We start from the raw sequence: 27,578 nt of genomic DNA on the forward strand, positions 1-27,578 counted from the left end.
ATTTTCTAAATTTCCTGCCACAAAACATTGCCCCCTAAAACAGTGGCTACATTTCAGCATTTTTTTTTTTTAAACAGAACCAACCTCATCGAATTCTGTTGCTGGCTTCAGAGAAAAACTATTTCTCTTTTCCCATGTATTCAGATAGAGCTCCCGAGATAAAACTGCCTCCAAGTCAGGTAAACCATTGTATTAAAGGACACAAGGAGGAGGAGGAGAAGAAAAAACATTTATTACAGAAAAGAAAGGAAAAGCAGGTGTCTTTCTGCTTGTGTGGGAGGCGCCCTTAGTCCAGGACTCCTGCGGCTCTTGCTGTCTCCCGGGCTCACCACACCTGGTGTAACAAGAATTGTGTTCTCATCTGAATTACTGGAGTATACCTTTTCCTTTGTCATAGGTGGAAAAGTAATCAGCAACGTTCTCACACCTACACTGTCCTTATTGGTATGTAGTGTGACTAAATTCTGCTTCTGCATTAGTTGTGTTGATAGCATGCTTGTTCCAAATTCTTATTTGTTCCTTTTGCTAATTTTCATTTTGTTCACAGAACTTTCCAAAAGGGGAACGTATCCAATAAAATAAAGCACTAATTTACTTTCATGCTGAAGATTCATAACTCTTACAAATTGATGTGGTTTCTACCTGGTGATCTTCACTGCACTAAAGAGTTATGAGCTAGGTATAGGGTATCCCAGCAACATCATGAGCAAGCAACACCATCTTCTCTCATCTCTTAGAGAAAAAGAAAATTCCTTATAACTTTACTTCACTCTGCAAAACGCTTAAAGCATAAAAATATCACTCGTTTTTTTTTTATTTTTACATATTATATTACACAAGCACATATTAAACAATGAACAGTACTCCTCATTGTCTTCTCCCATCCATTCATCCCTGGCCCAAGACTATGCAACTGCCAGGTCAGCAAGCCAAATTAAAGAAAGTGTACCACACATGAAATAGGACGCTGAAAAACTTAGATAAATTGTGTTGTAGTTTAACGTAACCCCCCTCCTCCTCCTACATGACAAAAACTTGTTTGCATGTCAAGGTAGCATCAGAAAATACTAAATTTCTTTTCTGATTGAAATTAAAGCTGGAAAGTATTCTATCAAGTGCAGAGGGCACAAGAGCATTAGCAAATAGCGTAGCTTTCAAGATTTTTCACACAGTGCCTATAGGTTGCCTTGATGCTGCCTCCAATCTCCCTTGTACTGAAGCATGCACACACATTAACCTCCATTGATACCGAAGTCCCACTCAAAAGTCTCTGGCCACCGCAAATCATCCTGCATGTACCGCTGACAAGGTGTACATCTTTGGAGAATTTATTTCTGATTCAAACATCTGATGGGCCAGAAAACTATAAATTTCGATATGTCACCAATAACCAAAACACAAATTAATATTCCTGCTTGCAGGGACACAAACTGATTGCTGTTACTGAACAGCGCTCCGTGGCATTCAAGTTAAGAATGATCTTGATCGTCACTTATATGAATAATCATTCGGTTGTATGGCTGGGATTCCTAGGTCATGTGAATTGCAGCTGAATTGCAATTGCAGCTGCTTGGTGTAGTGACTGACTTGGGGCTGCTCAATATTTTTTCTTTTTTTCGATGCCACTCTAATGTCCGCCAAATAAAAGAAAATGTTTCTTTCTACATTGTGTCTTATCATTGCTTTGCAATTTGCAAGCACAGTACAGCAAAAAGGGGCCTTGCCTTACATTGGTTCTATTTGAAATAGGCAACAGCTGTTTATTTCGGCATACATGCTGCAGTTTGTGCTCTGCCGGTCTCCAAGCATGAGTGCCTGCTTCCGAGAAGACGACAGCTGTAAGAAACAAATGACTCTGTGTCACACAACTACAAAAACATGAAATTGCCTGCTTTATGATAAATACAAAAAAATGACAACTCGGGCAGGCTGGCAGAGCAGTCATCAATAATAAAACAAGACATTGCACAGTTTATTTGCCTGAGAAATGAGGTCTGCACATCAAGCTTAGCAATTCTCTGCAGCTTGCTCGCCTTATACAATCAGTCCACATTGTTAGCTAACCAAGCCTAAAACAGTCAACATATCCGTTTGATGGATTTCACAGTTCTCTTTAACAATCTGCCTGTCCCTTACTTCACCAAATCTGTTGTTGCTGTGAACACCACTGAAATTACAGTGGAATCTCATTGATAAGTGTCCAGGCAATCGTAGCTGTCATTCGTTTTAACATCTAATTCAACAAACCAGTTGGGCAAGGGCCTCAAAACCAGCAATTTGGAACCATCAAGTTACAGGGCTGGGCAAACACTTTGAAATTGGGTTCTAACAGCACAGAAGGTTAGCACTACCCGCCATGGTTGCTCAGTGGCTATGGTGTTAAGCTGCTAAGCACGAGGTAGTGGGATTGAATCCCAGCCACGGTGGCCGCATTTCGATGGGGCCGAAATGCGAAAACACCCGTGTACTTAGATTTAGGTGCACGTTAAAGAACCCCAAGTTTCCAATGTCCTCCACTACGGCATGCCTCATAATCAGAAAATGGTTTTGGCACGTAAAACCCCACAATTTCATTTAATTTAATTTTAAGGTTTGCACTACCTTTCCAAATGCAGGCAGATTTAGGTGAACAATCACATTTAAGGTGGAGCTTATGTGCTGCTGATCTATGGTGTAAAAACACACATTTTGCTTTAAGTTGGCCTTGTTAATCAAAGAAATATATGTGCCATAGAATCTTGACTGTGGGTAATATTAGTGATAGCCACATTAGACAACTGCACCCATCCTACTGGAGAGCTTCTTTGCATTCTCATGGGAGGAACTTTTGAAGTTCAACCATGTTATAGTTCTGTACAGCGAGGGCAATTTCATCTCAGGGCCAATGAACCAGGAACGTAAAACATTTCTCTATGGAGTGAACAGCGTACCCTACTTTTTTAAACTTACTAAGCTGATTGAGCACATTTTTTCTGTCCATATCGCCAACAGCAATCTGCCAGTATCCAGAATGAAGATCAATAGAAGAGAAATAGCTGGAATTGTGGAGGCAGTGAAGGGCATCATCTATATTTGGGAGCGGGTAGACGTCCTTCTTAGTAATTTTGTTCAGATGACGGTAGTCCACACAGAAGCGCTACGTGCCGTCTTTCTTAACCAAAACCACAGGTGATGCCCAGGGACTCGAAGAAAGCTTAATGATGTTTTTATCTAGCATTTTGTTCACTTCACTTAGAATTACTCGGCGTTCCGATGCAAAAACTTGATATGGTCATCGGTGAATAGGCGTAGCATCGTCAGTAGAAATCCAATGCTGGACCGCGAGCGTCTGGCCTAAAGGGCGATCGTTTGAAGTAAAAGATATCTCGGCAGGACGATAATACTTTGCAAAGGCTGTCAGCCTGCGCCGAGAACAGGTCCACCGCAACCATTTTCTTTATGTTGGCATCGGTGCCCGAGGCTGGTGCGAGGGGCATGCTAACCTCAGAAGAACCATCGCTTGATAAAGCCGGTACGTGATGGTCGCCGAGACAATCAACGTTGACGAGGCAAATACCTTGCAGTAAGATTTGCTTTCCCAATCCAAGTTAAAGATAGGCATGCGAGTATGGTTAACAGTAACAGTCAGAATGCTGTGAAGCACGGTGACGTCATACTGTAGTGGAATGTTGGGCAGGCGAGTGACGAGGTACTCGCCATCAGGAACAGGTGGGCAACACAACAGTTCAGTATAGGCTGTTGACTTCGGTGGCAGGCGAATAAAGCAGCTGGGGCGTAAGCGGCACTGGGGAGCGTTGGAAGGTTCTATGAGAATCGGCACCTCAAGGCAAAGGGTACTGGCAGAGCAGTCAATAAGAGCAGAATGCGCAGAGAGAAAATAGAGTCCGAGGATTAGGTCATGGGGCAATGAGCAACCACGGTGAAGAGGACAGGAGTGTGGTGGCCAGCAACGCTGACACATGCCGTACATATGCTGATGATAGGCACAGTACCGCCATCCGCAACGCGACCAACGCGTGCTGACGCTGGGGTGAAGTGCTTTTTCAGTTGTCTTCGGAAGGCAGCACTTATAATATAATAGAAAGATGTGCTCCTGCATCGATGAGTGCAGTGACAGATGTAATGGTTGGAGTCGGGCATGAAATAGATGGTAGCTGGCCCATGCGGTCATCAAACGTAACCACGCTGAGGACGTTGTTGAAGGGAAAGACTTGTTCTCATCAAGAACGAGGAATCTGGGATTTATTTACAGTATCTGCATGAGAATGTTACACTTCATCAGTCTAACATGACTGAAAAAGGAATGCACCCTGAAGAGCCACCAACAGCTCCTTAAATACACTGTCCTCCCGAAATCCCTAGGTGACGGAACACAGCAGTTCACCGCCGACCAATTCGGAGCATCCAAAGTCATCATAACCAACCCGCCTTTGAGGGGGAGGGTTTACGCACTCACTTCTGCACAGGTTGCACTGACCACACCGAGGTGAGAGGGCTTTCGCAGACACTGTGCTTGACCCGAGCAGGCGCCTCTTTATCCCAGAGTTGACCCTGCGGTCAGTGGCCGCCGCATCTGTCTGTTGACTGACGCGTGAGACGGGTTCTAAGCTGCATGAGACGGCACCACAAAATATCTTCCAGGAGCTCCCCTGCTTCAAGCAGACCTTCACGGTGTACACGCTAACAATACTTGCTCCGCCCACTGTGTCTAGCCAATTCGGCGCCCTTCCGTTGGGGACGCGGCGCATTGTCCTCCTTACAAAACCAGTCACCGCCACAGCCATGGTGGCGCCGATGGGCTGGGGACTGATGTCTGGTCGTCCTTTCAAAGCTAGTCGTCACAGCAGACCTGGTGGCGCCTTTCCGTCGGTCCCTTCCTCAAAGATCGCCAGCCCCCACTGGTCGAACGTAACACAGGATACCTGTCAATGCCAAGAAAGTTTTGGTTCGTAGGTAACATGAGCAGAGAATTTGAGGGCAGGGTCGACAACACAGCTTCACCTCCAGAAGCTGTAGTGCCTAGTTTTTTGGCTGCATCCAGGAGGCGATAGGCGGCAAGGAGAAGCGACGGGCCTGGGGCGAACGAGACTGATGACGTTGAGGTGAGGGCGAGTAGCTGTAGCGAAGGTTCGGAGGTGGAGCATCAGTGGCAGTGGGTTCTAGACGGGTGGCATAGGGAACAGTAGGTCCAAAGGTGCAGGAATAAGCGCAGGTGTATGTCCGAGGAGGTGTATGTCCATTGGTTGCGGCAGTGACAAGCGACGTGGTCAATGCGACAGCAGTGGAAGCAGATCAGCTTGTCATCAGGGGTACGCCATTTGGACGGGTTGCGATATGTGGCAGAAAAGGAGTGCCGGGGACGAGGAGGGCCGCTAGAGAACGGGGGAACGCTGGGTTGAGTCGTTAAACACACAGAGTTCAGACCCATGTTCTCAAATTCCTGTCTGACGACGGCCTGAATCCTGGCAATTGTGGTTGCTGGCGGGTCAAGAGGTGTCGCGGAGAAGGCTGGCCAACAGGTGGCCTCGAGCTGGCGGCGAACAATACGGGTTAGGTCATCACAGGTGGTCGTCTGATGTGGTCGACCCTCACATGTCAACTTAAGCAGTGTTGGGTAGCTGCGTGATGTGGTGTGTGATACGGCGGCTCTTAGCTCTCTTAGCTTATTCAAGGCGACGGCATTCATTTATCATGGCGCCGATAGGAGAGACGTTGCCGAAAACAAAAAATTGAAAGCATCGTCGGCGATGCCTTTTAGCCACCTTTTCTGCTTCAGGCATAGTATCGTGGGCTTTGTGGCAAAGAGCCAAGACGTTTAGGATGTATCAAACGTATGGCTCTGTAGATGTCTGGACACAAGGCGCAAGAGCCTTTCTCGCGGCAACCTCGCCCCTGAAGGGGTCACTGAACAGTTCTCGTAGCTTTACTTTGAAACTGTCCCAGCTAATTATCTCGTCATGTGTTTGGAGTCACACGCGTGGGGTGCCACCGAGATAAAAGATTACATTAGCAAGCATAATTGTTGGATTCCACCTGTTATTAGCACTGGCGCATTCATAGAGCTTGAGCCATTCATCAACGTCCTGTCCCTCCAGGCCACAGAAGAGACCAGGGTCACGATGTTGGGCAACCATGACGATAAGAGCAGTCGGACAAGCTGAAGCCGTTGCAGATGCGGTCTCGTCACCGGGAGGTATGGTGACAAGCTCGATATGCCGACCACTTCGGAGTGCCGTGACGTGGACGGGGATCGCTAACCTCCACCAGAATGTTGCACAGACACAGACGAAATACAGAGATGAAAGAGGCTATTTACATGCTATTTACACTGGAGCCAGACAGCCAGGCCAACACTCGCTCACGCCATGAGCCCAGACACACTTCATCTCTTCCTCGCGGCGGCTCGTCTCTTGAGCATCTCTCGATGAGATCGTAATAATATGAATGTCTGTACTACATAGTGTGGTGTGTATTGCATGACATGGTACGGTAGATGGAGAGAGACAAGAAGCAGACGAGAAAGAATGTGCACGCAGAGGCGAATTCTGTACTGGATGGAAGATGACGTCGAAGAGCATCCGGCACGTGAGCACGCAGCACTAGAAGAAAAAAATAAAAGGAAAAGGCATCCAATCAGAAGAAAACACGGAGCTTCCAGGGGCCAATCAGGAAAGGACAAATCGACCAGAGCGGCAGAAAAGCGAGGTGCGCTGGCAGAAGAAGGGAGAGTTCCAGGAAGCGATGCCAAGAGAACGTCAGCCACCGGACCGGGAGTTCAAGACCGGCCGGCAGGTTCCGGACCCGAGCCACCAGGACTTCACCCAACCGGGACCTCCTGCCAACCCGTTCCTGGGCTTCGCCACTCTACCCGATCATGAACTGCTGCTCGAAACCGGCGAGTTTCTGCGCCCATGGGCAGAACGAGAGCAGTCGGGCTATGGGCCTGAGTTCTACGCCCAGCTGCCTGGCCAGAACGCCACCACCATCTGCCGCCGCCTGCCTTTCCTCTTCAAACTGGAGCCACTACACTCTGGTCGCCTATTCATCTACCGATCCCATCGACATTGCGGTGACACATTACATTATTTTCTGTTTTCCAAATCCCCTTCACTAATGGGAAATTTCGCAGCATCCCCCCTTCAAGTATTTATTGAAGAAAACTTTCAATCAAGAATTCATTCATGCTGATGTAATTATGCAATGAATTACAGAACTTCATTCAAAGAAATTAAATGGAAACCATTAGTCGGTTGGACTACACATTAACGTGCAACATAATTGGTGAATGTATATCTATAATTTATTTCCTTCCATGGCCAGTTAATGTCCAGTCCAGTTCCAGTTAATTTCATTGCTCTCGGAAATTTTCTAATTTTTTTTTTGTGCTTGCATTACTATGACCACAGCTAAAGTAATGCAAGGCGGCAAATTATTCACTGCTGCCAAAAATCTAAATTTTTTTTTTGCCACTTGTCGGCAGCAACGCAAGTGGAAAACTGCTTAGCAAGATACGTATCTAGCAAATACATATGCAGTTGGCATCTTCATAACAACAGAGAGGTGGATCATGCTACACTGAGGCTCAAGGGCTAACTGGACAAACCTAGCTGAGCTAGACAAGGGTGGACCAGTGCATGGCACTGGCTCGGGTCAGGCCAGGGAAAAGTGTCCATGCAGTGCTCTACTTTTATGCACTGTTATGAAGTACTGAAATTTCATCCTTAAAAATTTCTTGGTAATGCAAGCATACTATGCTCTTCTATGTCCATCACAGTTGCCTCTCATTTTCACAACTACCTAAGCTTTATAGCTCAATATAGCTGTAAAAATAAGGTATACTGAAGCATACACTAATGTTTTGTTTATGTGTTCCTGTCGTATGTTGAAAGGCAACGTTTTGGTTGCAAGGTGACTTTCAGTTGTGTTTTGCCTCGGTACCATGACAATGACGTATTGTCAAAAATTCATTCAACAAGAGAGATAGCAGTTGATGCCACAACGTCACGCTTACCTTTTAAGTAGCCGGAACACATTTTTACACAAAATGAATTCGCCCAAGACGCACGATCACCAGGTCACTACAGATGTTGGTAATTAAAGCACTATTTATTTCACACAACTGTGGCACCTTCCTTGCAACTGTTGCATCTTCCTTTCCTTATATTCTTTTCTTTTTCACACGGAAGGGGTGGTTTGCATAAAATTAAAATATCCGGATACACAAAAATACGGAGCAGTAAAGAAAGGTAAAGCGGCAGATGAGCAATATTCTCGCTCCAACGTAGTGACAAATGAGCTGCTGCAAATGCTTCTTAACAGTCATGCTTTAACGGTGCGAGTGGTGCCTGGATTATGTTTAGAAAAAATTTACGATGCCCTACCGATGTTTTGCTTCGTTTAACATGCGAAAGGTAAACAGCGCGACTCCGCTGTTATACTCTGCGTTGTCGCAAACTAGTGAAACGCGTCAAAACGCATATACAGCGCGTAAATGTATGAAGTAAGGCTATCAAAAGCTCACTTTAAATGCAAATCGGAGCGTCGAACCTACGCGTCTTGTTGGAAAGACGAAGCGAGTGCTCTTCAAAACGCAATAAACAATGGCCACATATCGATTTATCAATAAAGACCGTTATAAAACGCTTCTGTGTACTGGCGGTGCAAAAAATAGAAACTGTTTGAAGAATTTAAACCATTAAAACTGGGACTGAATCATTCAATGACACGGACGTCCTGCAACAAACCAATGAAATAACATAACTTCCGCGCACGGAAAACAAGATTAACGCTTACAAAAAAAATGGTTTTGCTAGTTTCTGTTTCGGTTTCTGATGCATGAAGCGCCACCTGCTTCTTGCAAAAAGTGCCATGGCAGCTTCCTGTTTACTTTTCGAAGTTGGCGTAACTAACGCAGCTGAGTCTCGAAGCTTTCGTGTGCCGTTAAGCATAACGCAATGTCATTAAATAGATGCTGTGTGTATTTGTGGAGCCTCTAGAAAGTCCTGCATCGATACGTGTGTGTCTTTGTATACGCGCCATCTCTGGAGGTAACCCTCTCAGCCAGCTTGCGCAGACCTTCGTTGCAAGGGCAATATTTGTAATTTAACTACATGCCTTATCGGTATACAGCTGCATATGACTGCCACTTTCTTATTGGCCTGATGAAAAGTGGTACTGAAACCACTACATGGGTAATACCGTAACCGTAATCTCTACCGTAATCTACCGCAATCTTAACCTGCGTTTTCGTTTCCTTCAGTTCTAGTTCGATTTCAAAACAAGATCCCATTTGTTGGTACTCATCGTTCATTATATGCTTAGATTGTCCAGAATAATATATATATCATCGCCTTATAACAGACACGTCGGTATCGGAGAAGCTCGCAGGTGGGTGTGCCGTTTTCACTGCCTAAAGTACGTATGAACGACGTAGATAATGACATCTAGTGATTCATAAAGAAATGCTGTGTTGCTGCGAAATTTTAGTAAAAACAAAGCAAAGATACGCCTGAAATGTTTTTCAGTGAAATATTTATGCACATACTTGGGGACGTCTTCTGAAACGTTCCACTTCGGCGATAGTTTGCCTAGGCAACAATTTCGCCTTCAGGCGCGCGCTGAGATGATAAGATTACATAACAAAATACAAATTGCATAGCAAAATACAGCGGTGACTACCAGCTGATGCTTTTTGCGGGAATTACAATATATGTAGCAATCAAAATGCAAGAAAAAGTAGCAACAGAAAAAAACAAATTAAACACCTGTGAGTTTACTCAACCATGCACTTGTGCATATATATGCGCTCACAGGTAGTTCTAGCTTTCTTTTATTATGTCCGTGTTTTGCTGCACTACCCAGATACCATTCCATGATGACCGACCAACAAGCCCATATTGCCACCCTTGTCGATTTCATTTCTAGTACAACAGGCTTTTTTCAATATGTTCCTCGGGATTCCGAGCATACTGTTGCCCTCATTGCCATGGCTGCCAGCAGCATGTGTGTCCTAAGGTTCTGTATTTCATAACAAGCAACTTCCACAGGATATAAAATCGTTGTTTACTGGTTGCGCACTATTCGGATGTCGGTCACGGAAAAAGAATTTTGAAGATTGTACGTGCTAAACAACTTCAGCAGGCGTGTCTCCACGGAGATTACCTCAGCGTGCAGATGTTTGATCAGTATGAGCCGTGCGTCGCAAGGAATCTTCTGTGGAGGCACCTGCACTTAGCTGATCAGGTCACCAAGTTCCTTTGACAACCTCAAATAAGACTGCTACGGGCTCATGTGAACAAGGATTGACAGAAAGCAACAAGTGATGTCTACGTTTCTGAAGGTTTCATCCTACCCAACAGTGTGTGCAAAGTTCTTGGCCTCGGTCCAAAATTTGCCCAAGCTACCAGCTGGACTAAACCGGAACTTCCCTGTCTGTCATAAGTAAAGTGTCCAGAAGAGTCCCGCAAGAAGATGGTGTGAAGATGAACTCGGAAGGTTTAGATGCCCTGTTGTGATGTAAGCCCCAACCTTCTAAGTTACCTGTAAAATGTGTAGTCTTACCTGAAGAGCAATTCATTGTGTGTCATACCAGCTGACAAAGAGGGTGGTTTTGCAGTTTTTTCCTTTAAATGTTTCTTGGAGAAAGCCAGTCAAGCAATTTCTGCAGTGTTCAATGAGCGTAAGGATGTATCACTTATGAAAGTAGCAGCGAAACCAAGTGAAACTTACAGAAAGTTGAATCTCGATAAACTAAGGAAAAGTTCAAAGATGTAATTTTTAGTAAGTGCACAAAGAGGATGTTCCTTTTCGGGTCATAATTTCCGAAAGGGGTACCTGGCAGAAGCAAGCTGCCCCGTACCTGGTTTCAAAGCTGAACGTTAAAGAGATTGATGACCAGTTTCTTGTAAAAGGTTCTGACGAATCCTTGATTTTTGTTAGGTTTCACGGCAAAAAGGGCTTCAAGGCCTTCTCAGCTAAGGTCAAAGAATTATATTATTCTATCCTGCTCAATGACCTTATTCAATGTGTCGAGGATTGTATTGACAAATATGGCGCCGTAAGGTTTTCACAGGAAGCAGGTTGTTTCAGTAGAAGGGTATTTAGAATTATGGTGTTTTTACATGTCGCCAACCTTTGCACAGTGGAACAATAGGCTGCATCTGCAGAAGAAAGGCATTTGCATAGGGTTGTGTCTGGCTCCCGTCTTTAGCAACCTATATTTAGCACAATTAGATAGGCACATATATGACCACCTCACGGGACTAACAGTTTTTCAGCGAGCTTTTAGATTGGTCAACAATTTTTTCATGTTTCTGGATTTCCCTAGTAATAGTTTTCTAGAAAAATGTCCCGATGTCCAAGATTTTTTGCGAGTGTTTGAGACCTCTTGAAGTGACTTTTGAAGTGCAATACGTTTCAGTTTCTTGACTTTCAGTTCATCTCTACTGATAGTAGGACTTGCTGGGCTTACAGTCCATGAGCTAAGAAACCCAATTTCATTTAGCCCATTTGAATTTGGTGAAGAGGGGCCTAACTAATAGGGATGTCTTTCTGCCCACTGCTGTGCATGTGGATGTAGGCCGAAATTCAAAAAATGTTTTATTGTTGCAAAACACGGGGACCATGTTACACGTGAGATAATCAAAGCGGGAGAAATTCTACATTTAAAGGATAGTTGCATAAGCACCCCTCTATCGCTCTCACTGACAAGGAGATCAGTTACCTTGGGCTATCACCACGTTGAATTTTGTGTGGCTTTGTCGTGGCGTTCTAAGCATAGCTGGTGGGCTATTGTGTGACTGTATAAATAGCGATACTTTCTGAAAAGAAAAGAAACAGTTGGAAGTTCAGCGCTCCGTTCTCTCTTCTATCCCTTCTGGTGGCTTTGCGCTGTTAACCTGACATGAAGCATAATTTATCAACAAGCCCAATCTTACACCCTTCGTAACTAACATGTGTTTCAAAAACGTCCTAATGAAAACCACTTTCCAGCAATCGGCTGCAAGCCTTAAGGAGGCTGGTTACCCTAACCACGTGTTGGTGTCGGTGGCAGAAAGGCTGCTCAAACAGGAACTTTCGAGACGATGCCTCCATGCAAATGCAAGAGCTAGCAGCCGTGACCAGGTGAAAACCGCTGTGATTCCGTATATACACCAGATATCACATAGCCTGAAAAAGATAGGACGCCAAGGTAATGTGCGGGTGTTTTTTCAGCTCCAAATAAGCTAAGCACCTTGTGTAAAACCACTAACCCAATAAGGACAAATAAGCCGGTTTGTGGTAGCATTGCAAAGATGAGTTCGTCGGATGCGCTGTAGGAGTGTTCTATCATATTCCACTGTCATGCAGTAGATGCTACATAGGCCAAACCAGAAGATGCATTAATGAACACTTAAGAGAGCACAGAAATATAGTGTATCAGGTGATGATTTTCTTGCTTTGCATTGCAATACATGTCCATGTCGCCCTCTTCTAAATGACACCGCTATTATATACAGGGATAAGCGCAAGTGTGTAAGATTAATAGTAGAAACTGGGCAAATCCTATCGGCCGCTGACCAATGTATCAGCAAACTATCACTATCATTGTCCGTGAGAAAGTTAGATTATTTGCGCATGCCATGAAAGTTGACTGCATTTGCAATGGGTCATTTAGGTTTCTTGGTGTTTTCTTGTTGTACCGGTTTTAGACAGTGTGGCTCTACTCAGCCATATATACAGTCGACTTCCATTAATTTGATCATCTTTCTGGGATTTTACTTGCCAAAACCAGTTCTGATTATGAGGCATGCCCGTTAATTCGATCCTGACGGGACCATTGAGACTGGTCGAATTAAACAAAAGGCATAAAAAAACATTGAAACATGCCATTGCTTCACTTTGCAGTATTTGCCTTTAAAATTAACTTTGGCCGCGTTTCAGTTTAGCGCTACACCTGCAACCATCAACAGCTACCAACTTCGGGGACATTAAGAAAAATAGTTTACTATTTTTCTTAATGTTAGCTTCACTGCAATACAGCCATGTTATGCATAGAACCATACCAAGCAGGGAAAGGTACCATTGTTGCAGGCCAGCACGTGTTCCCTAATTTACATACATGCACATGTGCAGTCTCCAGTCACAGTATGAGCACCAAGATGCCTAATAGGTGTATGGGCAGGCCTTCAGAGTTTGATATATTTACACTCTTTTGTTCGCTTTTAACATCTCCTCAGCTTAATGCAGTTTTTTCAACTTACTGCCTTCCTTTTTGCTAGCTTTCCCAAAACACATGATTGTTTTCTACTTCTCTGTGCACGGCACATTTAGTTAAAGAAGACGTACTAGGCCTCATTAACAGTCTCATGTAGGAGACATGCATGGAAGGTTAAAAAAGGGCTCAAATCACCACTGAAACGTAAGGAACAGCTCTGAATGGCTGCCACTATGCTTATTAGGTGGCTAGGTTCTCCTACTGTGACAGGAGACTGCATGGCTGTATAATCAAGGAACACGTGCGATGTCCTGTGACAGCGGCCCTTTTCCATTCTCGGTATGCTTCACCACAGTAAGTTGCATATGCTTCAGCGCATAACACGGCTGTATTTGGGCGAATCTGACCAGTGAGGTTCGAATTATCCGACGAAGGCCAATTTTGAGATTGAAATAACAGAAATGTATTTTATTAAATAAAAAATAATCATCAGCAAACACCTTTATTTAAAAGGGGTGACTGTCTACTTCTATATCATTAATACATATTGTTACGTAGGAAGACACCGACGAAAAGCTATTTACAGGTATATTTACAAGGCAATACGCCGCAGTTGACCAAGAGGCAACAGCCCGCACAAGAGGCAACAGCCCGCGCTAGCTTCCAATCGTCGTCTTCGTCTTCTTCCTGCTCGGCTCTTCGTCATTGGGAATACTACCCCGTAGCACTACCCCCGGCGGCAAAAGCGCCGTCCCGGAGCGACTAAAGGCTGGACTCTGAAGCAGTGTAGTAGCTCTTGAGCCTACTGACGTGCACGACATCACTAGACGCCAGAGTAGATGACGAGGTTGAGCTCACAGGAGCAATTTCATAAGTCACAGGCGTCACCTGGCACAGTACGCGGTAGGGCCCTGTGTATCGCGAAAGGAGCTTTTCGGAAAGTCCAACGTGACGACAGGGCGACCACAGGAACACGAGTGCACCAGGCGAAAACTGTACGACACGGTGGCGGGCGTTGTACTGACGCTGCTGCGTGGTTTGCGAGTCCGTCAGTCGAGCACGGGCAAGCTGGCGTGCATGATCGGCGAGGGCGATGGCGTCGCGCGCATACTCGGTTGTTGAGGTCGCAGCAGGAGGAAGTACCGTGTCAAGGGGCAAGGTCGGTTCGCGACCGTAGAGTAGATAAAATGGAGAAAATCCGGCGGTGTCGTGCCGGGAAGAATTGTAAGCAAAGGTGACGTAAGGAAGGGCAACGTCCCAGTCGCGGTGGTCCTTCGAAACGTACTTGGACAGCATGTCGGTAAGAGTACGGTTTAAGCGCTCTGTCAGGCCATCGGTTTGAGGATGGTATGAGGTAGTCAGCTTGTGTTGAATAGAGCAGGAACGCACAATGTCGGCGATAACTTTCGAGAGGAAGTTACGACCACGGTCAGTAAGCAGCTGTCGCGGGGCGCCATGCACTAAGATAATGTCACGCAAGAGAAAGTCAGCGACGTCAGTGGCGCAACTGGTAGGTAGAGCCCGCGTGATAGCGTATCGGGTGGCGTAATCAGTTGCGACGGCTACCCATTTGTTCTCAGAGGATGACGTGGGAAAGGGACCGAGGAGGTCTAATCCAACACGAAAAAACGGTTCCACAGGGACGGTGATCTGCTGGAGATGACCGGAAGGTAGCACCTGAGGCGTTTTCCGACGCTGGCAGGGATCACAGGCAGCAACATAGCGTCGGACGGAGCGAGCAAGACCAGGCCAATAGAAGCGGCGGCGGACGCGGTCGTACGTGCGGGTTACGCCAAGATGTCTTGCAGTGGGTGCGTCATGCATCTGAAAGAGCACAGTCTGTCGTAGATGTTTTGGCACGACAAGAAGAAGATCAGGGCCATCAGGGAGGAAGCTCCTTCGGTACAGAATGCCGCCCTGGAGGACATATCAGCGAACGGATGCGTCGGTAGGTGTAGAACGCAGATGCTCGATGAGTACTCGCAGCGATGGGTCTCGGTACTGCTCATCGGCGATGTTAGCGAAGGCAGACACAGAGAAAATGCCGTCGGCGGTACTACTGTCGGCGTCGTCAGGCTCGTCTACCGGGTAGCGAGACAGGCAGTCAGCGTCCTTGTGTAGTCGGCCAGATTTGTAGGTGACAGAGAACGAATATTCTTGGAGGCGTAAGGCCCAGCGACCAAGTCTTCCTGAAGGGTCTTTCAATGAGCATAATCAACAAAGCGCGTGATGGTCTGTGATAACGGAAAAGGGTAGGCCATATAAGTTGGGCGGAACTTCGCAACCGCCCAAACTAGGGCCAGACACTCACGCTCAGTGATGGAATAGTTGCGCTCCGCGGGCGAGAGGAGCCTGCTGGCGTAAGCGATAACACAGTCGTGGCCACGCTGGCGTTGTGCCAGTACTGCGCCAATTCCGTGACCGCTGGCATCAGTACGGACTTCAGTAGGCGCAGAAGGATCGAAATGGGCCAGAACGGGAGGCGTTGTGAGAAGATCGATGAGAAGCGAGAATGCAGAGGCCTCGTTATCGCCCCACTGGAAAGGGGCGTCTTTTTTCAAAAGCTCGGTTAGTGGTCGTGCTATGGCCGCGAAATTTTTGACGAAACGGCGGAAGTACGAGCAAAGGCCGATGAAGCTGCGCACATCCTTGACACACTTCGGAACAGGGAAGTGCGTAACAGCATGGATCTTGCCTGGGTCCGGTTGCACTCCGTTCGCGTCAACGAGATGTCCAAGGACGGTAATCTGGCGACGGCCGAATTGGCACTTCGATGCGTTGAGTTGCAGACCGGCTCGCCGAAAAACGTCCAGGACTGCTGAGAGGCGCTCGAGGTGCGTAGCGAATGTTGGGGAGAATACTATAACGTCGTCCAAGTAGCACAGGCACGTGGACCATTTGAAACCGTGAAGAAGGGAGTCCATCATGCATTCAAAAGTGGCAGGAGCGTTACATAGGCCGAACGGCATCACCTTGAATTGATAAAGACCGTCGGGTGTTACAAAGGCAGTCTTCTCGCGGTCGAGGTCGTCCACGGCAATCTGCCAATAGCCGGAGCGAAGGTCAATAGAGGAGAAATAGCGAGCACCATGGAGGCAGTCAAGGGCGTCATCAATCCGAGGTAGGGGATACACGTCCTTTTTGGTAACCCTGTTAAGGTGCCGATAATCCACGCAAAAGCGCCATGAGCCATCCTTCTTTTTTACCAGCACAACCGGTGACGCCCATGGACTATATGATGGTTCAATAATGTTCTTGGCAAGCATTTTGCGAACTTTGGTGTGAATCACTTGACGCTCAGCCGGTGATACTCGATACGGGCGGCGATGAATAGGAGGGGCATCTCCGGTATTAATGCGATGTTTAACAGCTGTTGTTTGGGCCAAAGGACGATCGTTAAAGTCAAAAATATCTTGGTAGGAAATCAGAACGCGGTAGAGCGCACGAGCGTGCTCGGATGGCATGTCGGGTGCAATCATTTTCTGTAAGTTGGCGATGGTACAAGTTGCCGACTGCGATGGTAGAGGAGGATCGGTTGAATTGTCGTCTACTGAAATCGATGCTACAGAGTGATCCTCGAATGAGCAAAGTTGGGCCAGAGACATCCCGCGTGGCAGCACTTGGGTCGTCAAGGCAAAATTGACCACTGGCAGGCAGACGCAATTCGCCGTAATAGATAAAATAGTATGAGGTAGCGTGATCCCGTGTGTAAGGAGGACGTCTTGCATAGGAGCCGCGATGTAGTGACCGTCGGGCACTGGTGGGGATGACACGAAGTCAACGTAAGTCAGTGCCGAAGGTGGCAAGCGAACGAAGTCGACGGAACTGAGGCGAGGAAGGTGTTGTTCAGCGGGATCCAGAACAGGCAGGTCGAGGCGGAGAGTACTGGCGGAGCAATCGATGAGAGCAGAATGTGCGGAGAGGAAGTCGAGGCCGAGGATGATGTCGTGGAGACAGTGAGCGATGACTGTGAATAGCACGGTAGTGGAGCGATCGGCGAAGGAGACGCGGGCGGCACACATACCAATTACGGGGGCTGTTCCGCCATCGGCGACACGGACAACAGGCGTCGAGGTGGGCGTGATTATTTTCCTGAGCCGGTTACGAAGATCCGCGCTCATTACCGACAAATGCGCCCCAGTGTCTATGAGAGCTGATACAAGGAACACCGTCGACTTGCACGTCAAGAAGGTTCAGATGAGTGGGCAACGTCAGGAGAGGATTTGGCGGCGTAGGGAGCAATGCAGCGTCACCTCGAGGCGCTGCATCGTCTAGTTTTCCGGCTGGGAGCGGCGTCCGAAGGGAGTCGGCGAATAGGAACGACGGGGCTGGGGAGAGCGAGATTGTCGTCGTTGGGGCGAAGGCGAACGAGAATAGGGGCGGTTCGGCGCAGGAGAATCGGTGGCGGCATTATCTGAGCGGGCAGCATCGGGATGAGAAAGGCCACCTGGGGGGCGAGAGTAGGCAGTATATGTAGACTGGTTCAGGGAACTCCAGCGACTGCGGCAGTGCCGAGAAATGTGCCCAATTCGATGGCAGTGAAAACAAATTGGCTTGTCGTCGGCAGTGCGCCATTCAGAGGGGTTGCGGAAACGTGGTTGGTAAGAAGGTGCGGGACGGGGTGGAATCGAAGATGCCGGGTGGGGATCAGGGCGATGGGCCGAGCAGATGGTGTGAATACCCATGTTGGCGAACTCCTGGCGGACAACTGCCTGGATCAGGGAAACAGTGACTGCAGGTGCATTGGAGGGGCTGGAGTCGAACACAGCCGGATAGGCGGCCTCGATCTCACGCCGGACAATCCTGGTAACATCGCCAGTGTTGTTGGGACGAGGAGCGTCGGCACAGGAAGATGTCGCTGGGGTGTTGGGCAGACGAACAAACTGTTGGTCGATACGTCGGCTTTTGGCGAATTCCAGGCGGCGGCACTCCTTTATGACTGCATCCACCGTCGCGACGTTGTTAAATACGAGCAAGTTGAAGGCGTCATCGGCAATGCCTTTGAGGATGTGGGAGACCTTGTCGGACTCGGTCATGTGTGCGTCGACTTTGCGGCAAAGAGCCAAGACGTCCTGAATGTACGTGACGTAGGGCTCCGTTGACGTCTGCACACGACCGGAAAGCACCTTCTGCGCGGCATGTTGGTGACCGTAGGGGTTGCCGAACAAGTCTCAAAGCTTTTGCTTAAGCGAATCCCAACTGGTCAGCTCATCTTCGTGCGTCCGATACCAAACTCGAGGTGTGCCACTGAGGTAAAAGACGATGTTGGCGAGCATGATAGTTGGGTCCCACCGGTTGTTGCGGCTGACGTGTTCGTAAAGGCTGATTCAGTCCTCGACGTCTTCCCCATCTTTTGCCGAGAATACGCCAGGATCACGGGGAGCGGAGAGGGTGATGTAGGTCGTCGAAGTGGCAGCAGGTGTCGGAGCCGGCGGAGTCGGGTTGGCGTCACCGGGAACCATGAAGGTAGGCTCGACGTACCGTCCACTGCGAAGCTCCGTGACGAGGTACAGGGAACGTCCACCTCCACCAAATATGTTACGTAGGAAGACACCGACGAAAAGCTATTTACAGGTATATTTACAAGGCAATACGCCGCAGTTGACCAAGAGGCAACAGCCCGCGCTAGCTTCCAATCGTCGTCTTCGTCTTCTTCCTGCTCGGCTCTTCGTCATTGGGAATACTACCCCGCAGCAATATTAAAAATGACAAGAGGCCAAGCATGCTGCTTTCAGGAACACTGGAAGTAACTGGCACTTCATGGGAAGGGCAATCGCTTATGCTGACAAATTGTTTGTGCTTAGTTAAGTATGGCAGAAGATTTGCGATTTAGAGCTTCTCAATTAGTTTAGAGTGTCAAACAAGCTCAAATGCTTTTCTGTCTGCAATACAGGAATATAACATCAATCTGGCCAGGTTTATCAAGAATGCTAGCAAATGCTTGCATGTATAAACCCGTGATCCAACTTCCAATAAATCGTTGAAAGTACCACTTGTGTGTGTCTTCTCTCTCGTCTGTCTTGTCTATGGTTTCTGCGCTAAGCACTAAAAAAATGTTGTACCAACGATGTTAAAAGTCCACCCTTGCAATGTAAAGTTTTTTTTTTCAAGAATACTCCACACTTCTCTGAAATGTGAACATATTTGTTATTCAATATTCAATAGGTCAGTTTCGTCAAATATCCATATTTAATTCTATCCAGAAATATCAGAATATGAAAACACCTACTACATATAGGCCTTGAGTGGAGCAGTATGGCCTTAAATTCGTGTAACCAATGCTACTTACAGGGAACAATAGGTGAGTCTGGGGTTTTATGTGCAAAAACCACGACATGATTATGAGACACACCATAGTGGGGGACTCCGGATTAATATTGACCACCTGGAATTCTTCAATGTGCACTCAATGCATGGTAAACAGGTGTTCTTGCATTTCTTCCCCGTGGAAATGCAGCTGCTGCAGTCAGAATTTGATTCTGCGCCCTTGGGATAAGCAGCACACAATGCCAAAGGCATTATGGGGGGTTTTGAAACTCAAGAGGTGGAAAAGAAACCGCGGCAAGCTTTAGAAGAGATGTTTTTTAGATTGTTCGACACATGTAATGCCAGTCACAACCAGGCCTCTGGTCAACTGATAAGTTTGTAAATGAGAGTGACTAAAAGGTGATAGTATCTGCCGCACCAAGATGACATCAGGAACATGTTCACATTGTCCAAATGATCATTTTTACAGCCTCAATTGAGAAAAATCCGTTGGCTGCCTAAAGGCGAGGCATCCTTATTGCGAGACTAGAAATTACTAAGCAAAGCAAAAAAGTACCTGCTGTATATGTCCGCTCAGGAACTGCGGTTCCCTTTGAGAATGGTCACCACATGCACCTGACTTTCTCCCTAAAGATTCCAGTATGTGTAATTATTGACAGAAAGAAAGATTTGATAACTTCTAATTACGTGTTCTCCAATTGAATACAAGTCAAATGGTCAACAGCTATTTGATTTACATTTGACATTTTGAACATTCGCACAGCACAAATATGTACTCCAGCCATACTCGAAAAGAATACCATCAGTGCAGATAGTGAAACACCTGATGAGTAGGGAAAAAAAAGCTTCGTTTTCAGGGCTCTGAAATTATTTTGAGTTTTGTGCAAGTGCACCGTCAGTAGCGTACCTACTGGTGATCATCAACGGTTCAGCATTTAATATATCTGCTCTTACCAACACTAACAATGCGAGATATTCCTCTAACGATTCTTTCCTTCCTCAAATAAACACTAAATTAAACCACCCCATATTAAAGCCTGCCGCACAGCATTAACATTCAAGAGAGATGTGAAGAAATATTTACTATCGACACTACTGGCTACAGACTCATTACTATGAACATATATTATATACAAATTTATTTTACCACTTTCAGTGCTTCTGTATTTGCCTAATGTATCGCTTTTATTCTCTATATCCCATTGTCTTTATTCTTTCCTTCCTTATATTTAGAAATTTTAAGTTTTTTGTCACACAGTATATATTTCACTTGTACTTTGCATATTGTAGCACATTTTTGTTTCTAATTATCTCGTACATTAACCTTGTGTTCTTTGATATGTGTCATCCCTATGTTTCCCTAACGTGCCAATTACTACATTTTTATTTATTCATACACAGCATCTATTTCATTTGCTTGTATTTGTAAGCACCTTCCTTGTATTTGATTACTCGCTTCATTAACTTCATGTATTCTGATGTGTATCACTGCTATGTTGCCATAATGTATTAATTACTATATTGTTAAACTACTAATAGGTCCCACTGACAGTTTTTGTAACTCCGGGACCTCCTTCTGTACTAATGATGAATGATGAAATAAAATTTAGGTATTCTGCATCAATTGTGTAATTATTAGGTATTAAACATCACCATTGCTAGATGTCATAGCGGCACCACTCCCCAGGTTTTGAGCCACCTCTAGTAGAACGAACAAGTGATCTTTTTTCATGAAGTGGATTGGCTTCCCACATGACATCATTAAGAATACACAAAGCAAGCCTCCTCATTTAGCTTATTTTTTAGTAGGATATGAAGGCATAGTAATTGATGTACCTGTAAAAGTAAACACACTAATGTAAGACATGTAGATGTTTCTTGAGTCCAATGGTAGACTTGCCTGAGATAGCAGATTGTCTGTCACTGTTATCTACACACATACTATCGACTAAAGAAGTTTACGGACCACGGGATCTCAGAAAACGCTAAATATCCGAGCAGCCTTTAAAAGTAGCCAGTAAAACCGTACATCACAATGTTCGCATATACTAGTAGAGGCTGGAAATGGGAATACCAGGCTTCGTTTTGAGGCTGCGGAGATATTCAGCTTTTTGTGAGATCCCTTCATTCGTTAACTTTTTGGGTTGATAGTACATTTGTATGTGCGTGGTAGGGAAGGTATGAATTAGAGAGTTTCTCCAAAAAAGCAGGGCCTTGCTATAGATGTGCCAGGCTGTAGATGTGCAGGCAAAGAGTGAAAAGGAATGCAATGTTTAATAATAGCACAGTGACGACAGCAAGCAAAGCAAAGCAGCAGAGGGGTGCATGTGGTGGCAGAAACTTGCACTGTACCTATTGCACTTATATTCTTGTACTGCAGGTGAGTGCAGAGAGTAAGTTACCGCGACTGCACACTGTACAAAACATAAGCGCTCTATGTAAACTTCGTTTTGAGGCCATCATCACCACAATAACAAAAAAAAACGCTGCATCTCTAAGTCATACGTGAACACACTAGGTTCAAGTAAACTGCAAGTAGCCAACACTACTGTCACTGTACGATGTCGTGTCCCATGAGGCGGGACATAGCCAAGGCCACATAGAATAAAAGTGACATTGGAGAGGAAAGGCTTTAGAGGAGGGTAATTTTTAACCACTTGCAGCTCTTTATATAGCGTGGTGACATGAAGCTTTTTTTGAGTAACCATTCGAGGAACCGTTCGAGGAGAGATACTGTGTACGTGTAGGTAACACACCAATAAAATAGTTTCAGGGACCCTGTGGGTGATGAGGTTAACATTTAGTCTTTTTTTCTTTATGCACCCACAAGGTTCTGTTACATATGTACAGTTTTTCCGTGAACATTTTTTTTTTGTTCCTTATCAATTTGTGTTGTACCTGTTTTTTCACCAACAAACTTCCAGTTGTGAATAGGTGCTCGTGTGTGTTCCTTACTTTCCTTGTATGATTTTGTTCTGTTTTCTTTAACTTCAGTCTTTCCTCAGCGGCAATGCCGATGTCATTGTTATTGATTTCTAGTGCTTTAAGCTAATATGGCCAGTCCTACACAATAGACAGAGAGTGAAAGAAATGCGCAAGATATGCATGCTGGGATGTGAAGTGATTGCTTACGATGGGGCAGGGTGGATATCTTAGGGAATGATGGCTGGAACAATGTAATAATTATTTTCTTTTTCACACTTTCTCATTGGTCTCAGCAGCATTCTGCTTACATTATCATCAGCAGGTCTACCAGTAAATGATAAACAAATTCTGACATTATACCAGCTAATAACTGCCTTGCTCAAGATGGACAACTGAGCTATTTCATGATAGGAGTGTTTGAAAACTTGCATCAATACTGACTGAACGAAATGCTATTTTGCTTCAGCTACCTAGAAAGAACTAGCATTAGTGGGGTTGATCTCTTGATATGTCTTATGGTAAATGAATGGAGGTGCATTTGCCCATTTAGAATGAGAATAGTGGAAATTAATGGGACATTGAAAAGACACTTCAACATTCCGACGGTTGTTACAATTATGAAGGGCATGACAGTTCCCGTAGCATTACTGTTCTGCTTACCATTTAAAGGTTACCAGCTTACTGCTGTGGTTTGGACATTAAACTCTACATTCGACCTCACATTGGGCGTTCTTGTTGCACCTGCCTTGAACCCCACCCTTTCCATGCATATGAGGTGTGTTGAAAAAGAAACCGAACTTTTGCTATAACAGCTTTGCTGCTTATGGTACAACATCTTAAGTGCTGTCCCCTTCAAAATAGTCCCCTCTACTGGCAATGCACTCTTCCCATCTTTTCTTCCATTTTTGGAAAGCCTCCTGGAATGCAATTTCTGGAATGGCATGCAGGTCTCTTCTCGCATTGTCCTGGATCTCCTCTACGATTTGGATAGGGTCTAGGTCCAGAGAATATGGTGGGCGGGGCACAAAAGAAGTGTGGTGTTTCGCTATGTAGCTGCGGACAAGGAGCGACATGTGAGCCAGGGAATTGTCATGATGCAACATTCAAGCCTGATTTTCCCAAAATTCAGGCCTCTTACTGCACACAGAATCTCTCAAACATGCTAGGGTTCCCTGGCAAACTTTGTTTACCATCTAACCATGTGGCACAAATTCCTGATGGGCAATGCCTTTGCAGTCAAAAAACACAACCAACATCACCTTCATTTTTGACCGACTCATGCGTGCTTTTTTTTGGATGAGGAGAACCTTTGGCCACCCACTGCGACGACTGCACTTTCGTTTCAACATTGTAGGCATAAACCCATGTCTCATCGGCTGTTATGATGTTCTTAAGAAAGTTTTCATCGTCAGTGGCAGTGGCAAGCATTTCCTGGCTGATTTCAACGCGGGTCTGCTTCTGTGCACCAGACAACAAACGTGGCACAAATTTTGCACTTACACGACGCATCCCTAGTTTGTCACTCAAAATTTCATGACATGATCCTACGCTGATACCCACTTCATCAGCGACTTCTCGAACAGTCAAACAACGATTTCCACAAATCGCAGTTCGAACTCTCTCAATGTGGTCATCATCTGTGGATGTGGAAGGTTGTCCAGGCTTGGGATCGTCACCGACCAACATTCTTCCCTCTTCAAAACGCTTGAACCAACCATAGCACTGCGTGCGACTCGCATAGTCCTCCCCGTATGCTTGGCTAAGCAACTGAAAAGTCTCTGTGAAAGTTTTCCCAAGTTTGTAGCAGAACTTCACACACACACACTGTTCTTCCAATTTCTTCATTGTTACTTTGGCACCAATCCGAAGAGCAGCTTGTTCATGTGCTCACTTCAGCGGCTGTAGCTCGCCAACTACGGTCAGAGCGAAACACGGCAATGGCAGTTTGTTGTCTAAACCTGCCACTACATGCGCTCAGTAGCCGCAGCGCGCTCCCTCTGCTGACTGGCACACTATTTCAAAAGTTAGGTTTCTTTTTGAACCCACCTCGTATATATTACTGCACACACACACACACACACAAAAAAAAAAGAACCTTGAGTCATAAGTGAGCACTGTGTCTGTCCCCTTTCCTTTTCCAATCAGTTGACACTGTTTTCATTCTAAATACCTTCTAGGAACTAGGCCCTCAAGAAACTGTCTTGCAAGTGCCCTATATTATCTGTGTTGTACAGTTCAGTTTGTCAGTCCACCTAAATTTAGCATTGTTTATAAATTCTGCTTAAGTGCTTCAAGGTTTTATGTATTCTGTACACTTCTACAGGTCAACACCACCACATATTTCATGTAAGTAAAAGTTACTATGCAGAAAATGCTCGTTTTATTTGAAGACCAAGCAGCTTAAGTGAAAATGCATGTCCTGACCAGGTAAAGTTAATGAAAAGTGACCAAACATATTTTTCAAAGAAAGGCTATGTATATGTACTACAGGCAATACAAACCTCTATTTGCATGCCGCTGCTATAGGTCCCATGACCAGTGTGACTTGCTTTCTGTAAGCAGTACAGGCTGTACAGAGATGTCAAGTCAGCTAGTCTTTAGCCTATCTAGCTTGCTTTCCTGGTGCTTTCATGTATACAAACCAGAAGGCCACCTTCTACAGTATTATGCTGAAGATTATAAACGGTTGCCTGACACTGTGCCTTGCAATGTTCACAGGCATTCGGCTTACCAGGAGACATCATTTGTGTTGGCAACAGTAGGTGAGAGGTAAATAAAAAATAAAGTACACATTAATTTAAAAGCCTTCATCTTCACTACATTGTGCAACATGAGGATGCCTTTCCAAAGGAATGTAGCCAGTGCCATCTGCAAGCACATTGCTCACCAGCTGGAGTGGCTTCATTTCGACACTGGTGACACGCAAAGACATTGTTGTGCTTGAAGTGAGGTGCATGTAAAGCACCACAATCCAATAAAACTGCTCATATTTTATACATGTACTGCGTTTTCGCTCCCACTTTGATGTTGACATGATGAGCCTGAATGCCATCAGCCATCCCATACAAAAACTGTCCCAACTTTCATTCAAATGACTCAACCTAACTGTGATAGGCTAGCAATTTTCTTGTTTGGATATGCTGTTCAGTTTGTGCATGTTATAGTGCAGGCATACCACCAATTGAGTTAAGCATTGTAAAAATCAAATACACTACATTGCCTACTTAAGCACATGAACATTTGGGCAACAAAATCTTTTTCTGCTCATGCAGTGACCTACACCTACAAAGGAAGACACAAAGACAGTGCACACGTGTAGGTAATATCAAGCTTCGATGCAGACATAGTAAGCTGTGGTGAGGAATGAAGTGTAATCTGTGTTTCCACTTCTGCATGAATTTTGTGGAAGTGCTGGAGAGTCAAGGTTTTGTACAGCTACTAATTTATGTATGTGGTCTAATAAACCATTGCAAAGTGAATGTGTGGCATCAGCAACAGATAGCCAGGCACTATCACAAAAAGAAGCAACATAATACTGGGGAGTGGTTGTCGAAAGTTGCAGGTTCTGGAGGAGAGAGACAAAAGGACAAGACTGCATCGATCAATTGGACATGACTGAAGGCATGCACGGTATGTCGAGCAAGAAGCAGACAGAAGGAGTATTAAAGAAACGCATGAAGGAGAAGCCTGACAGTGTGTGAAGGCAAGAGCATCACATGAAAAGAAAAATTTGAAGAAAGTAGCAAATGAATGGGGAGCTCGGATGCCAAGGAGCAAGAATTTTCTGCTAAAAATGTTATTGCTGTTGTGCCTTAGCCCTGGTGCTGCAAATGGAAGGTGGAAGAAACAAGTACAGTACAAGTTGAAAAAGTGCTGTGGCAAGAGTGAGCAGCATTAGATCGGTGCCTCATCAAAATGATTGAATTTGCAGTGCTCATCTGCACTCAACAAAGTGTGTTAACCTGTGCTGCTGGAAGTGTGCGAGCTATCTCGAGATGAAATGTGCAATCAGCCAGCTCTTCCAGATTCAGAAAAGACTTAAGACCAGAGGAAAATTTCTAAAACTACAAGACAGCAACCTGATTTGTTAAATCATATTTTGGATGTTTCCAGTAGAAGCACTTGCACCAACGAAAACTAAGTTGCATTAAAGGTTGGACTTCAGAAAGTGCATCAACACTACACCAACGATAAATGCAATTCCACTACATGGATAACTTGCCTTGTATGAAAACACTGTTTTCACCTTTTGCTCTCCTGTTCGCCACATAAGCATTGCGGATTAAACAAAGTGAACAAACAAACTGTTTCGATTAAACAAACTGTTTCGTGCAATGCGTTTGTCACTGGCTGACCACAGAGACGCCGAACAAGTGTACTGGCAGGCATTCAGAGCTATTTCGCATGCGGTTGTAGTGATCTGGGCCCTTGTTTCGCCCACACAGAGCGCCCCGTATACGAGCTAGACATCGTAACAGCCGGGATTATTAACTAGCCAATATCAGTGTTACTGCACAGCTTTCACAAAAGGTCTACTGCTATGAAATTGCATGACGACCACTTTTCTTTTGCATACATTTCTTCCGTATTCATCCGCAGGGCGTAGTGTTTTGCCAGTGTGGCTATACAGCTCTCACAACGATCTACGGCTCAGATTGCATGACGACGCAAGTTTTATACTTACACATACAGAGTACAAGATTTCCATTCCCACGAACCTCCAAGTGTGCTGTATTCTCAGTTACATTAAGAACTAATGCATCGGCACGGCAGTTAATTCATAAACTGTTTCCGTTCCCGCGATTCCCCTGAAGTGTGTGGTATGCTGACCTTGATCAACGACACTAATGAACAATGCATCGGCACGACGTAATGCTTTGCCACTAAAGTCATCCGAGAAGACACCTCACTTCCAAACGTATCCCCTTGCAACTATAAAATTTAGTATGCTACCGTCGTAACAAAATAGAAACAAACTCACCTCGGACGCAGCTTCTTCCGCCTTGCCGGCCACGCATCCTGTCGATTCTGTGCTTCGGCTAGGGACAAACGGAGCAAACGGTTTTCTTCCCCGTTGTACCTAAACGACGAGAAATCTTGAGCACCAAAAGTCCCCACATTTCTCTCTCGCAGCTACTGCTCCTCGCGCGTGCGCAGAAACAGCAGTGAAATCCATTTTCGATGTGCTCGT

The 27,578-nt window shown here is 45.5% G+C and overlaps 2 long non-coding RNA genes across 2 annotated transcripts in view; one reads left to right on the plus strand and one right to left on the minus strand.

The window, feature by feature from the left end:
• LOC135897924 (uncharacterized) overlaps positions 1-27,578 on the plus strand; it is a 127,458-nt gene that overhangs the window by 11,197 nt on the left and 88,683 nt on the right. Inside the window, exon 4 of the long non-coding RNA XR_010563201.2 lies at positions 24,711-24,733. This is a non-coding gene — a long non-coding RNA (uncharacterized lncRNA). The remainder of the gene's footprint in view (positions 1-24,710; positions 24,734-27,578) is intronic.
• On the minus strand, positions 210-27,572 carry LOC135897923 (uncharacterized). The gene is made up of 3 exons (XR_010563200.1): positions 27,369-27,572; positions 1,725-1,836; positions 210-334 (listed from the first exon to the last, which is right to left on the minus strand). It is a non-coding gene; the product is annotated as an uncharacterized lncRNA (long non-coding RNA).

Source organism: Dermacentor albipictus, chromosome 2 (assembly GCF_038994185.2).
Source record: "Dermacentor albipictus isolate Rhodes 1998 colony chromosome 2, USDA_Dalb.pri_finalv2, whole genome shotgun sequence".
Classification (NCBI taxonomy): Eukaryota; Metazoa; Arthropoda; class Arachnida; order Ixodida; family Ixodidae; genus Dermacentor; species Dermacentor albipictus.